This window comes from Eurosta solidaginis, chromosome 2 (assembly GCF_040869045.1).
Source record: "Eurosta solidaginis isolate ZX-2024a chromosome 2, ASM4086904v1, whole genome shotgun sequence".
NCBI lineage: Eukaryota > Metazoa > Arthropoda > Insecta > Diptera > Tephritidae > Eurosta > Eurosta solidaginis.
The window spans coordinates 178268875-178281516 of NC_090320.1; the positions used below are offsets into that span (position 1 = coordinate 178268875).

General features: G+C 42.9%; 1 protein-coding gene and 1 pseudogene across 4 annotated transcripts in view; one reads left to right on the plus strand and one right to left on the minus strand.

Moving 5' to 3' along the window:
• The window catches only part of bru1 (bruno 1), a 956171-nt gene that overhangs the window by 368329 nt on the left and 575200 nt on the right, over window positions 1–12642 (plus strand). The window lies entirely within an intron of this gene.
• LOC137240075 (thioredoxin-like protein 1 pseudogene) lies at window positions 6494–8624 on the minus strand (annotated as a pseudogene).

Genomic DNA, 12642 nt, shown 5'->3' on the forward strand with positions numbered 1-12642 from the left:
TCCTTTTACAACATGGTGATTTCCCTTATGTTGCCACCATAGCTCTCAACTGAGTATGTAATGTTCGGTTACACCCGAACTTAGCCTTCCTTACTTGTTTTATAATAAAATTGAAGGTTGAAGTGACGAGTGGCCCCTTTTATCTCCGCAAAAGACATTGTTGTTGCTCTCCCTTCTCTCTGTTTTACGGCACAAAATAATCTGCAAAGTCAGAAAATTAAACAAATTCAAAGCAATAAATAAAATTTTGCGTAATTTTAATAGTTGTTGATTGGGTGATTCGCTGAGGTTTTCAAGTTTTATATCCCTTGGTTAATTCGCTCTCCGCTTTTCAACCATGAACATGGACTCCTACATTAGATTGGCCGATCGAATAATCGAATTCGAGGCCGATTTTAATGAAATCACTGCGGCTCTGCACACTGTACACACTCTTGCAATACAGCAAAAAGAGTTGCAAGCTAAGTGGGAAAAAACAGAGAACGCCCTAGAGGAGTTGCTTGGCTCTGACACGCTCGACGCAAAGAAAATTCCAGCGGTCAAGATCAAGCATAAAGCGGTATATGCCGTATTCCTGAGATGCATGTCGATCATGACTGAAATTCAAACTAAATTGAAGGAGGAAAAAGATAGGGCAGTCAAGCCTGAGGGAGAACGCTCGCGCGAACACAGTATCCGCCTGCCAGCCTGCGATACTGAGGTATTCAAGGGCGACTACCTATCTTGGCCAACGTTTCGTGACCTGTTCACGGCCATCTATAAAAATAACAGGGTCTTAAGCCCGGTAGAAAAGTTATTCCACCTTAACCAAAAAACCCAAAGTGAGGCAAAAGACATTGTCAAGAAATGTCCTTTGACAAATGAAGGCTTCGAAACAGCCTGGAAAAACCTATGTGAGTGATACGAAAATAAACGGATTCTCGTAAACTCACAACTACAAATTTTGTTTAATCTAAAAAAGATAGATAGCGAGTGTGGCAGCTCAATCAAAACCTTACAGCGGGACATAAATAATTGTTTAGCATCCTTAAAAACCCGTCAGATTGATGTTTCAAATTGGGATGCGATCATCACATATTTATGCTCGACAAAATTACCCGAAAATACGTTGGCTCTATGGGAGCAGAGCATTGACCACAAAACAGACATATCCAAGTGGAAGGATATGGACAAATTCTTGTCAAATCGTTTTCAGACTCTTGAAACCGTGTCTGGTTTTACAGGGAATGCCACTTCTAAAGTGCAAAAATCAAACACGTCGCGCCAGTCGACAGAAACCCCTACAAAAAGACTTGGTGCTTTTCAAACAAAAGTAACTAAGCAAACACCAAAATCAATATGTAAAATGTGCAAATCTACGGGGCACATATTACGCAACTGTTCACGTTTTTGCGATTTAAACCCGGTAGAAAGGATTAAATTCGTCAAATCCACAAATGGCTGCCTGAATTGTTTATCCCCAGGACACACAGTGACGAGGTGCACCAGTTCGTACAACTGTTCCAAATGCCACTCTCGTCAAAACACGCTCCTGCATGCGGACACACTTCAGCAACCGGCGGTGCGCAACCATTCCAAAGATGCGGATAATACCCCATCAAGTTCGGTACAGGCACGGAAAAGACAGGAATCGGGACAACCACCTTCCTCTACGAACCAGAATGTCAAATCCTGCCATGCCAATTCCAGCACAGGTGTGCTATTAGGAACTGCTCGCGTACACATTCACCGTAATGGTACCGACTTCTCCGCGCGGGCATTAATTGATTCTGGGTCTGAATGTTCCTTTAAAACTGAAAGACTGAAACGCAGAATCAATTTGCCAGCGAGAAAAATGCATGCCCATGTTTCAGGCATTACAAATGCGGTGTCAGCTCAGGTGAAAGAAGCATCCAAAATCGAATTACGTTCACCAGTGGATCCCTGCTTCAGCCTGACTACACCCGTACTAGTTCTAGCGAAACTCACTGGGAATCTTCCATCCTGCCATATCAACGCAATGACTATGCAGGCATTCCCAGACTTGGTTTTGGCAGACAAGAGGTTCTACGTCAACGAAGACGTGGATCTCATACTTGGCGGAGACATATATCCCCAAATTGTAATGATCGGTATAAAGAAGAATGTGTTAAACACACTCTTAGCCCAAGAGACAGTGTTCGGTTAGATACTAACCGGTCGTATCGAATCACCGAATCCAACGAAGAGCATTATGTCTTTCTACAACGAGGTTGCGTTAGACAACCAACTCAAAGCTTTCTGGGGGGTAGAAAATGTACCCAAAAATAAAATATTAAATGAAGAGGAGAGGTATTGCGAAAAACTATTTAAAGAAACAACGAAACGTGATGAAGATGGAAGATACACCGTGTCACTACCATTCAGGCAGGATTACCCTGATAATATTAATTTAGGACCATCCCTGAAGCGAGCATGCTCTCAATTCTTCCGGAATGAGGGGCGGCTAATAAAAAACCCAGACTTAGGTAAAGAGTATGTTCGAGTGTTGTCAGAATATGAAACGCTCGGACATATGAGAAAAATTGAAAGGAATATTCCATCCGACGATTCGGATAATTATTTCCTGCCCCACCACACCGTTATTAAAGCGGAAAGTACCACTACAAAGGTACGCGTAGTATTCAATGCCTCGAGCTCTACGGCCAACGGGAGGAGCCTAAATGATATTCTACTCCCAGTCCTACTTCTACAAGCCGATCTACACATCCTTATCTTACGATGGAGGCTATACCGTTTCGTCTTCAATAGCGACATCGAAAAGATGTATCGACAAATTTGGGTGAACGAAAATCACACCAAATTTCAACGTATTGTGCATCGCACTTCCCCGAATGACCCTATTAGTCTTTACGAATTAAAGACGGTTACCTTCGGAGTGAATTGCGCTCCATATCTCGCGATAAGAACGCTCCAACTGGCTGACGCCATCGCAAATTCACACCCTACAGCGGCTAGCACACTAAGAGAGAGTATGTACGTAGATGATGTTTTATCTGGAGGACACACAATAGCGTCAACCATCAAAGCAAGAAACAAGATTCGCGAAGCCTTACACTCAGCTGGCTTTCCATTACGCAAGTGGACCCCAAATTGTAAGGAAATTCTAAAGGACATCCCCAAACCGGATTTGCTCAGCGAGGTTTTCTTAGCGTTCGAAGAAGCTAGTTCGGTAAAGTCCCTGGGAATACGATGGAACGCTCACTCAGACGTATTTTATTTCAAGGAAGGAACCCTGGAAAATGGCGAAAACATCACCAAACGAGCAGTCCTATCCGCTATAGCCAAACTTTTCGACCCTTTAGGCTGGCTTGCGCCAATGGTCATTGTGGCAAAAATACTCATGCAGAGTATTTGATTAGAAGGCACCGCTTGGGATGACCCAGTATCGAGCAGTACGCTAGAACGATGGAAAACCTTCACAGACCAATACCATGAAATTGATAAAATCAGGATACCTAGCTGGGTCAACTTTTCTACAGGAACCGACATCGAGATCCATGGATTTTGTGACGCATCCGAGAAGGCTTACGCAGCAGCCGTTTACATGCGCGTGAAAACGGATACCGACATCTGGACAAACCTAATGCTAGCAAAGACCCGAGTAGCCCCGGTGAAAACCCTGTCTCTTCCACGATTGGAATTTTGCGGAGCCGTGCTGTTAGCGGAAATCACCGAATCAATTTTCAGGAACCTTAAATTGGGACCGGTGAGTTCACCTGTGGACGGATTCAACGATCGTCCTCGCATGGATAAGGAAACCGCCTTGTTCCTGGTCAACCTTCGTCGCGCATCGGATCACCAAGATCATCGACATTGTCGGAAATAAGGACTGGTTGCACGTAAACTCAGAATCTAACCCAGCACATTTAGGTAGCAGAGGATTACCGGCGTCTGAATTGGCCAACAATTCGTTGTGGTGGCAGGGACCTTCTTGGCTGCAAGAAGACACTTCCTAATGGCCAGCACAAGAAAGTGACTACATTACCTCCATAGAGGAAAAGAGGGCGAAGACCTGCGCAACAACAAGAGTAAATACTACCGATGTTCTCCAACGCTTTTCAGACCTACCTAGGGCTTTACGGGTGCTCTCATACGTTATGAGGTTCTACCGAAGAACTCGCCCCAAAACAAAAAAATCATTTCAGGTCGAGTCACCTTTAATCTCTCCTGATGAGATCAAATCAGTAACCAAACTCTTAATTAAAATCTATCAGAAACAACATTATAGTTCCGAATATAATGATCTAAAGGCTGGAAAACCAATTGCAGGGAAAAGTGCAATACTCTCACTTAATCCCTACTTAGACCAAGATGGCATCATTCGGGTAGGAGGGCGACTCGGGGCGTCAAAGGACTTAGCTTTTAATGAACGCCACCCAATCCTCCTCCCATACAACTGCCGGTTATCCCGTCTGCATGGGGAAAACCAACTCATGTTACGTCTGACACGCACCCAATATTGGATACCTAACATCAAAACCATGATTAGGGCAACAATTCACAATTGCAAAGTTTGCACTATACACCGAAAGCGTGCTCAGACCCAACCTATGGGTATTCTCCCTCGCGAACGAACGACATTCAGCCGTGCATTCACGAATACTGGAGTCGACTTCGCCGGACCCTTCGACATTAAAAGTTACCGCGGCAGAGGGTGTCGACTATCCAAAGGCTATGTTTGCCTGTTCGTGTGTTTTTCCACACGAGCAATTCATCTGGAGGCCACTACTGACTTCAGCACACCATCGTTTCTAGCGGCATTTGCCCGTTTCACATCTAGGCGCGGATGCCCGAAAAATATGTACTCCGACAATGGTATGAACTTTGTTGGAGCGTCACGATCCCTACGATCAGAATTCAAGACCTTCATCTCACAAGCGCGAGAGAACGCTGTCTCAAAGTACAGCCACCAGTCGCTCACGTGGCATTTCATCCCTGCGGGCGCTCCCCATATGGGAGGGCTGTGGGAGGCTGGAGTGAAAAGCTTCAAAAGCCATTTCAAAAAGATAGCCTCACCACACAAATTCACCTTCGAGGAATTCCATACCCTCCTGTGCCGCATCGAGGCATGCCTGAACTCGCGGCCGCTCAGCCCGGCCTCCAATGACCCAACGGACCTAGAGCCGCTTACCCCAGGCCATTTCCTCACTGGCAGCCATCTACTGGCTCCGCCAGAGCCAGATGCTAGTGAGAGCCCTGCCTCGATGATCAATCGATGGCAGAAACTCAAAGCCCTCCATCACACTTTCTGCAAACGATGGAAGGTGGAATATCTATCCGAACTTCAAAAACGACTGAAGTGGAAGCATCCCAGACAGAATATAAAAGTGGGAGATCTCGCTGTCCTCAAAGAGGACAACTTATCTCCCAACGAATGGAGGTTAGGTCGAGTTATCAACGTACACCCCGGCGAAGATGACCGAGTACGCGTAGTCGACCTCAAAACCGAGAGGGGTCAAGTCAGACGACCTTTGGTCAAACTGATCCTTCTTCCAACGGAAGTGACGTATTGCGAGAAGGCTAAGAGCTCCTCCTAACAATCCCTCCGTTCCTCCATATCCCTACTTTCAAAAAAAATCAAACCCAGCTCTCGTTCACCCGGAACGAGGCCAACCATCAACCCAAATTCACTCGCTCACCCCGAGCGAGGACACAACAAGCAACCACAACTCACTCGTTCTTCCAGAACGAGGACACCAGGAAAGCCTACCGCAGAAGGGCGAACCGATCTGCCACAGAATGTAAGGGCTGTCGACCCTTTGTATATTTTAAATTTCCAAAAGTCAACCCCACATTCACTCGCCCCGAGCGAGGACACCCTAACTTACTCACTCCGTATGTTCGGAACCTACGTCTCCATTTAAGAATTTGTGGAATCGTTTTATATTTGGAATACCATGCGTATGCGTACTTATTTGTAATATTCGTACCTCGCGAGGTAATACCAGGCCAACGTGTTCCAAATATTCTAAGCATTTCAAAGTTCTACATTCAGAAGACAATCTAATAAAGGAATAATGTTGAATACATTAACCTATCACCTGCAAACAGATGGAACACATTCCATATACATACATATACCGTCGGGATGTAGGTTTCAATAATCATACTAAAGGTGGCTGTCGAGTTTTCCGCGACTGTTGCATTGGAAGTTGTAGGAAAAATTTGTATGGAAATACGAGTTGTCAGTTTACCGATGAGGAGTTAAGTACGAAAGTTAAGATAATCTTGCTATCTGTAAAAGAATATTTTAAGTTGTTGACGTCAGTATTTTTGAAGACAACTGTTTTCAACTTAACGATGCGAACGACGTCGAAACTCAGTAAAAGCACAATCGGTTTTGCAAGCAAAAATCGTTGGGTCAAATCCCGCATAGTTAAAAGCTAATGAATTCCCATCCCGTTGCCCCATATTTCAAGTTATTCGAATATAACTCACCTAAATGCACTATTTACCATCGAATGCGGGCGAATTTAAAACGGCGCGCATACGATCAGCCAACGAGCCGTCTGGGTTGGAAGTGGCCTTGATTGCAGGTTGCGCTTATAGGTGTCATCACGTTGAAATGGTAGAAAAGCTGGGTACATTAAAACCACTTCTAACAGATTCCAGTGCGTTTTGTAACATTCCCTTGGGTCTGTAAAGAGTAAAGTTTAAAATAAGATAGACACGATAGGTAAATTAGATCAAGACTAAGACTAAAGACTCACTTGTTTCATCCATTCCTCACCATCTGGCAAATGCGAGCGTTTATCGGCAAGGATTGTAAACGAACCTAAGCAAGCGTTTGCTTGTTGTGTACTCGCTTCGATTATTGTTGTTGCCTTTGTAGTTTTGGCATTTTGTTTATTGTCTTATTTTAAAGACACTCGCAAGTGCATTTGTTTACGGGTCATCCCTTCTCAATTGGACCAGGGACGGGAACTTACACAGTTCTAGTTGAATGAAAGTGGCCCTTCCTGTTTTTATTCATTTATTTTCCTAGTGGTCTTAGTGCTTAGAACCGATTTCTGTGGGAATGTCTAAAAAGGAAAAGAATTTTTACTATTCGCCGTGTTCAAAGTCATGAGTTGAATATCTCGACTTTGAAGTCTTTATTTTGCCATTTTCGGTTCATTAATAACTTTTGAAACAAGGTTAAGTGATTTAGAAATCGAACGTTGGGTTAATTAATTTTTTTAACAAAGCTCATTCAATGTACTCGTGATACCCATCTTTGGTCAATTAGAGTATAAACGACAACCTATACCGCTAGTATAGAACGGAAAGCGTACGCTTCCCTTTGGGGTTTTCAAATTTTTTTTCTGGCATCGTAAAACCATACTCCCCTACAAACCAATTAATAAGCAACTTTCAAAATTCCATAAATGTTTTTAACTCCATTAAAATATTAAACATACCTGTTACGACCTTTCCATAGTATACTTTCGATATACGCAACACGCTTGAAATCAGTAATTTTTATCGTCATAATTGGTGAACCAATTAAACCAAAGGAATCAGTTTGTGTTACCTCTCCACCTGACTGACTATTACGCACATAAATTTGTAGTCTGTACATTTTGGAATTTGACGTAACGAAAATCAACCGGTTGGTCATTATCAAGGTCCTTCGGTTCCAGTGTCAAATCTTGCACGCTAGTCATAGACTCAGCCATATCAAAATCAATGGTACGTGGTTGGTTTATAACTAACTTAACTTCTTCAGGCCCTAAATGTGGCGGTGCCTTAAACCTTAATGAAAGGATTTTTACAAGTTGATTGAATGTCAGACAAAATTAATGGCTCATCACAAGCAGATTGCAGATAGCCACCCCCGATGCAAGACAATGATTCATGCAATGACCACCAGCTTCATTCGGGCATTCGCATTCTGGTTTGGATATAAATGTATTCAGTCCCATCAGTCCTTGACCGTAATCTTCAGCAGCTCCATCTCCACCACTGCCTGAACCGATGTGCTCCTGTACCTTACTTTCCAACACCATTATATCTGCACCTTGAATGCGATCGATTTTTGTCCGATTGCGATAGAATATGAACGTTTGCCTTGCTGAAACACCTTGACTGGCTGCTGTGTCCTGGCATGCATCAACGCCCACTTTAAGAAAGATAGCTTTTGGATATTTCGTTGGAAGCATTTCGAAATGTGGGGCTATGCGCTGACATGGACCACACCAACTCGCCATAAAATCTACAAAAAGGCGTATTCCAGCTGCACTAAGCTCTACTTGAAAATGAGCATCATCGTTTATTACACGTACACTCAATGATAGCGATCACGAGGACTGGAAGCAAAGATGACACCATTGTGGTTATTGTTGTGTTGTTCATTGTGCGCGAGGAGTGGTTATTGAGTATTGGAAGACCGCCAACTTAAAGATGGGCGCATGTTCGAAATCGGCAAAATTCTCCGATGTGCTATGACCAACAATCGATTCACTTTGCGAGCTAGTTCCATTCAAAAGTTGTTTCTGTCTCTGTTTCAATGATTGTATTCTAGCATAACCATTACTAGATATCGCTCCAGTCCCACCATTCATAAGTGGTGGCGACATCATTTTAATGTGATTGCCTGTTGGTATAATTGTGGCACCGAACATACTCGCTAAACCAAAATCAGCAACGAAATCTACATCTGTAATCAACTGTTTACACTCGTCGCGCTACTACTTTCAACTTTCAGATCTACGATTTGTTGTCATATGTAAAACACTGAGCTCGTACTTGATGCGCTCGTTCGGAATTGTGAAATAACGTTATGCAACTGCAGGCGCGGATTAGCCGACTAAAGTTCGTGCGCTTAGCAATCACAAGGCGATACTTTGTACATACAAAGCTTCACCACTCGTATCTGGATGGCGCTGTATTTAGCAGACGACCATTTCGGCAGCAGCGTTCATCTGTAGAACTGGATGTGAATGGGCGCACCACAGGACCGCGATGCCGGAACATAAGTGGTGCCCACTACTTAATCTCCCCTTTCTCCCAGTTTTGCATTTCGAATGCAAAAATTATTGTAGAAAAAAAAAAAAAAGAAATTTACAAAAAAAATTGTATCATTTCACACTTTCCCCGTAGACAAAATGCATGATGAAGAAAAGTGCACTTGTAAATTGGACAGTGATCCGTGGGGAGATTGTGTATGGCATGGCGAATTCATACCATTTTTTATTTACCACCCTCTCGAAATCGAGTCTTTCACTCAGGTGATGCCAGCAAACCACCCAAGTTGTAGCAGAGTACCTGAAAATATAAAATAAATAAAAATGAAAAGAAATTAGAAAATTTATAAAATTATTAAAAAGGAACGATACCGGCATATTTACCCATCACATATTTTTTTCTTCATAAAGAAAATTCATTCAAAAATGTCTGTATACTCATTTGCATGAATGAATGACATTTTTGAATGAACGAATCAAGGTTGCCACTCGATGACATTTGCTTTTGTCTTTTCTTACGCCGTAAACACATTACGCGCGACCCCATGGGATCACAAATCGGATCCAGCACACTCGAGTGTTAGGTCCCGAACAACTTTACTTTTTTCGACAAATGAAAATTTTGTTTTATTTTGACAATGTGGTGCATAAAACACAATCAGAATCAGCTTTCTTGTGAAAACAAAAAGTGAACCACTCGAGAGCGAAATAATTTTCGATTTTATTTGCATTGTTTTCTTTGTTAAAAGGTTAGTGAAAAATCAAAATGTCAATGTAAATGCATAACTTCGTCGGCCTCTACGCTCCGCTTAAACTCGCTTTGTTCATCTATTTTAACATACGTTGTAATAAAACACCTCCGCTTCACCCAACCAACCTCACGGTCACTCGCCCTGGCACCTCAAAAGATGCCACACCTCCTCCAACAAAACAGGCAGTCGCCCGAGAGCGACACGATACATTAGATGCTGGAACGGAGACCTCGGCCTCTTCGTTCAGCCCAGAAAAACCTAAACAAAAAAATGCGAGTCTGGAACGGAGACCTCTGCCTCTTCGTCCAACCCAGAAAAACCTAAACAAAAAAAATGCGAATCTGGAACGGAGACCTCGGCCTCCACCCGGAACAAAAAAAAACAAAGAATAACAAAAATGGTGCCATTCTGGAACAGAGACCTCGGCCTCTTCGTCCAGCCTTACTGGCCATCGACTATACATATAGTACGTTCTGGATTTCTATATTTAAGAATTATGTATAATTCAATGGCAAGAAATATTCACTTATATCTGTTCCTAACGGTTACCGTTTCATCCTAGCTTAGGTGGCATGCTGAACAAGTCGGGAAGGATTCCCGGCCACCCGCAAAGCTGGCGAACTCCTCATCTAGATTAAGTTTAGTGTGTAAGTCTTATATTCATTTTTTTCTCGTTTCAGCGGAGGTCATTGGCGGAAAACGATGTTGCGTATCGCAAGGGGGCCGGCATGTTTAGGCAGGATGCCTAACTTTTCTGCATCTGTTTGCGATCCCCCCAATGCAACCCTGCTAATCGATACTCGAAACTCAACTTAATTGTAACCACCCACACCGTCACCGGCACATGCATATGCATGCATGTACATGCATGTCAGCACTCATGCATATGCATGTCGGGGTTGATGTGTGGGTGCCTTTCCCATCCAAAACGGAGGATTTTGCGGGTCAACGGTTGTAGCTTTTTATACAACCGGCCTCTTGGATTCTAACAACCAACCAGGTAACATCTGCCACCAGCGATCTCTGCCGTTCTGACCACCAGAAATTCAGGTAATATTGTACCCAAATTATTTTTACTTTTATCTAATAAAGTCCACCCATTATAACGAGGAAAATCCTCTTGTGTTTTTTGTCTTATTTCATTAGAGTAAACTGCCACCCGAGACGGACCCTTGTGCGCCTACCCACTGCCGGTTTACGATGCACTCAGGCCAAACACAATGTCTGATTCCTTTAATGGAATCTGATGGAAGCCACTTTTCAGGTCGAGAACGGAAAAATATTTGTTGTTTCCCAGCTGTGAGATAACCTCATTGATTTCTGGGATTGGGCATCTGTCAGCTATTGTTTGAGTGTTAAGTTTTCTGTAATCTATTACTAGTCTATATTTTCTTTGTCCTGATGCATCAATTTTTTTTGGCACAACCCACACGGGTGAGTTATATGGTGAACGGGATGGTCTGATGATTCCATCTTTTAGTAGATTTCCTATTTCTCTTGTTACGAAGTCTCTCATATCAAGGGGGTATGGGTATCTTGTATAGACTGGGGTATCAGAGGAGGTCCTGATTTCTCCTACTGCTGTAGTGGTGTATGTTAATTTTTCATCGGGCTCTGTAAAAAGATGTGGATAACGTCTAGTCAAATGGTGTATGTGTTGTTTTTGTGTAGCTGTCATATGGTCAGTTTTAATGTCAATTTTATTAACGGTTGGAGAAAGTTTTTGGCTAAGTTTTATTCTTAGGCCATTACCTAATGTCAGGGTATCGTCGCGTATGTTTATTGTTGAACAAAGGTCCTTAAGACTGTCATTTCCAATTATTCCGTCAAAGGATTTTAATGTGGGAAGTAAGAAGAATTTCAAAGGTGTGTAATTTTTACGAAATATATTAATGATGGTATGGTGGGTAATTGCAATCTGTCCGGCAATAGAGTTCGCGATGAAAGGTTCGTCGTTGGGTATTTTCTTTGGGACATGACAGGGTTGGATATAATTTTTGCTCGATCCTGTATCGATCAACATTTTAAGAATTTTCCCGTTCTTAGTTCTACATTCGACGTAGGGTAACGAAGAACTTTTCATTCTAAAAAATGGATATCAATATGGTCCTGCTTTTCAGGATATGAGCTCCCCTCAGCGTATTCTTTGACTGATTGTCCATTTTTTTCTGCTGTTAATGCTGTCTCGTACTCCTGTGCAGTAGGAGTCCAGTTTGGAACCTCTACGTGGAAATTCCTCTGTTGTTTTAGGGGTACTTGTTGTGAGGAGTTTGATTGTCTCTTCACACCATTATTGGCTTGTGGTCTCTTCATATAATTTACCACTCTTGAATGTAGGGATTTGTCGACGTCCATTGGTTTTGGACGTAGAAGTTGAGGCTTGAAAGGGGTTTGTTGACCAAATGGTATATTTTGTTGATTATTTTGGAAATTGTTAAAGGTAGGTTGAGGGCGATAGTGATACGCAAGATTCTGGGCTTGCATCTGAGGTCTTGGCATGTATGCCCACTGGGGGTAAAATTCATTAACTGGTTTTTTGGGTGGAAGAGGTGGTCGGAAGTCATGAGGCTTCCTATTTGCGCTATTGCTATTCATTGCGTAATGGGAACGAAAGCTTTGGTTCTCCAATTTTAGGCACAGGTGAAGAGCTTGGGGAAGATCTACTGGCTCTCTCATACCAAGCAATCTTGGTAGATCACCTTTCAGTCCTCGTATGAAAGTGTCGAGGGCTTTATCACGGTATGTGTGGGTAAGTAAATGCATAGATTCTGCACCGACTTCCATGCATCCAAGCTTATTGAGGATAAGGGAGAGATGGGAATAAACGCGTTGGAAGAATTCTTGAATAGTGAGGTTGCCCTGCACTAGAGAGGTCATTTGGTAAAGGAGCGGCAGTTGGTTGAGAAGGTGGGTTAGGCGCTTGT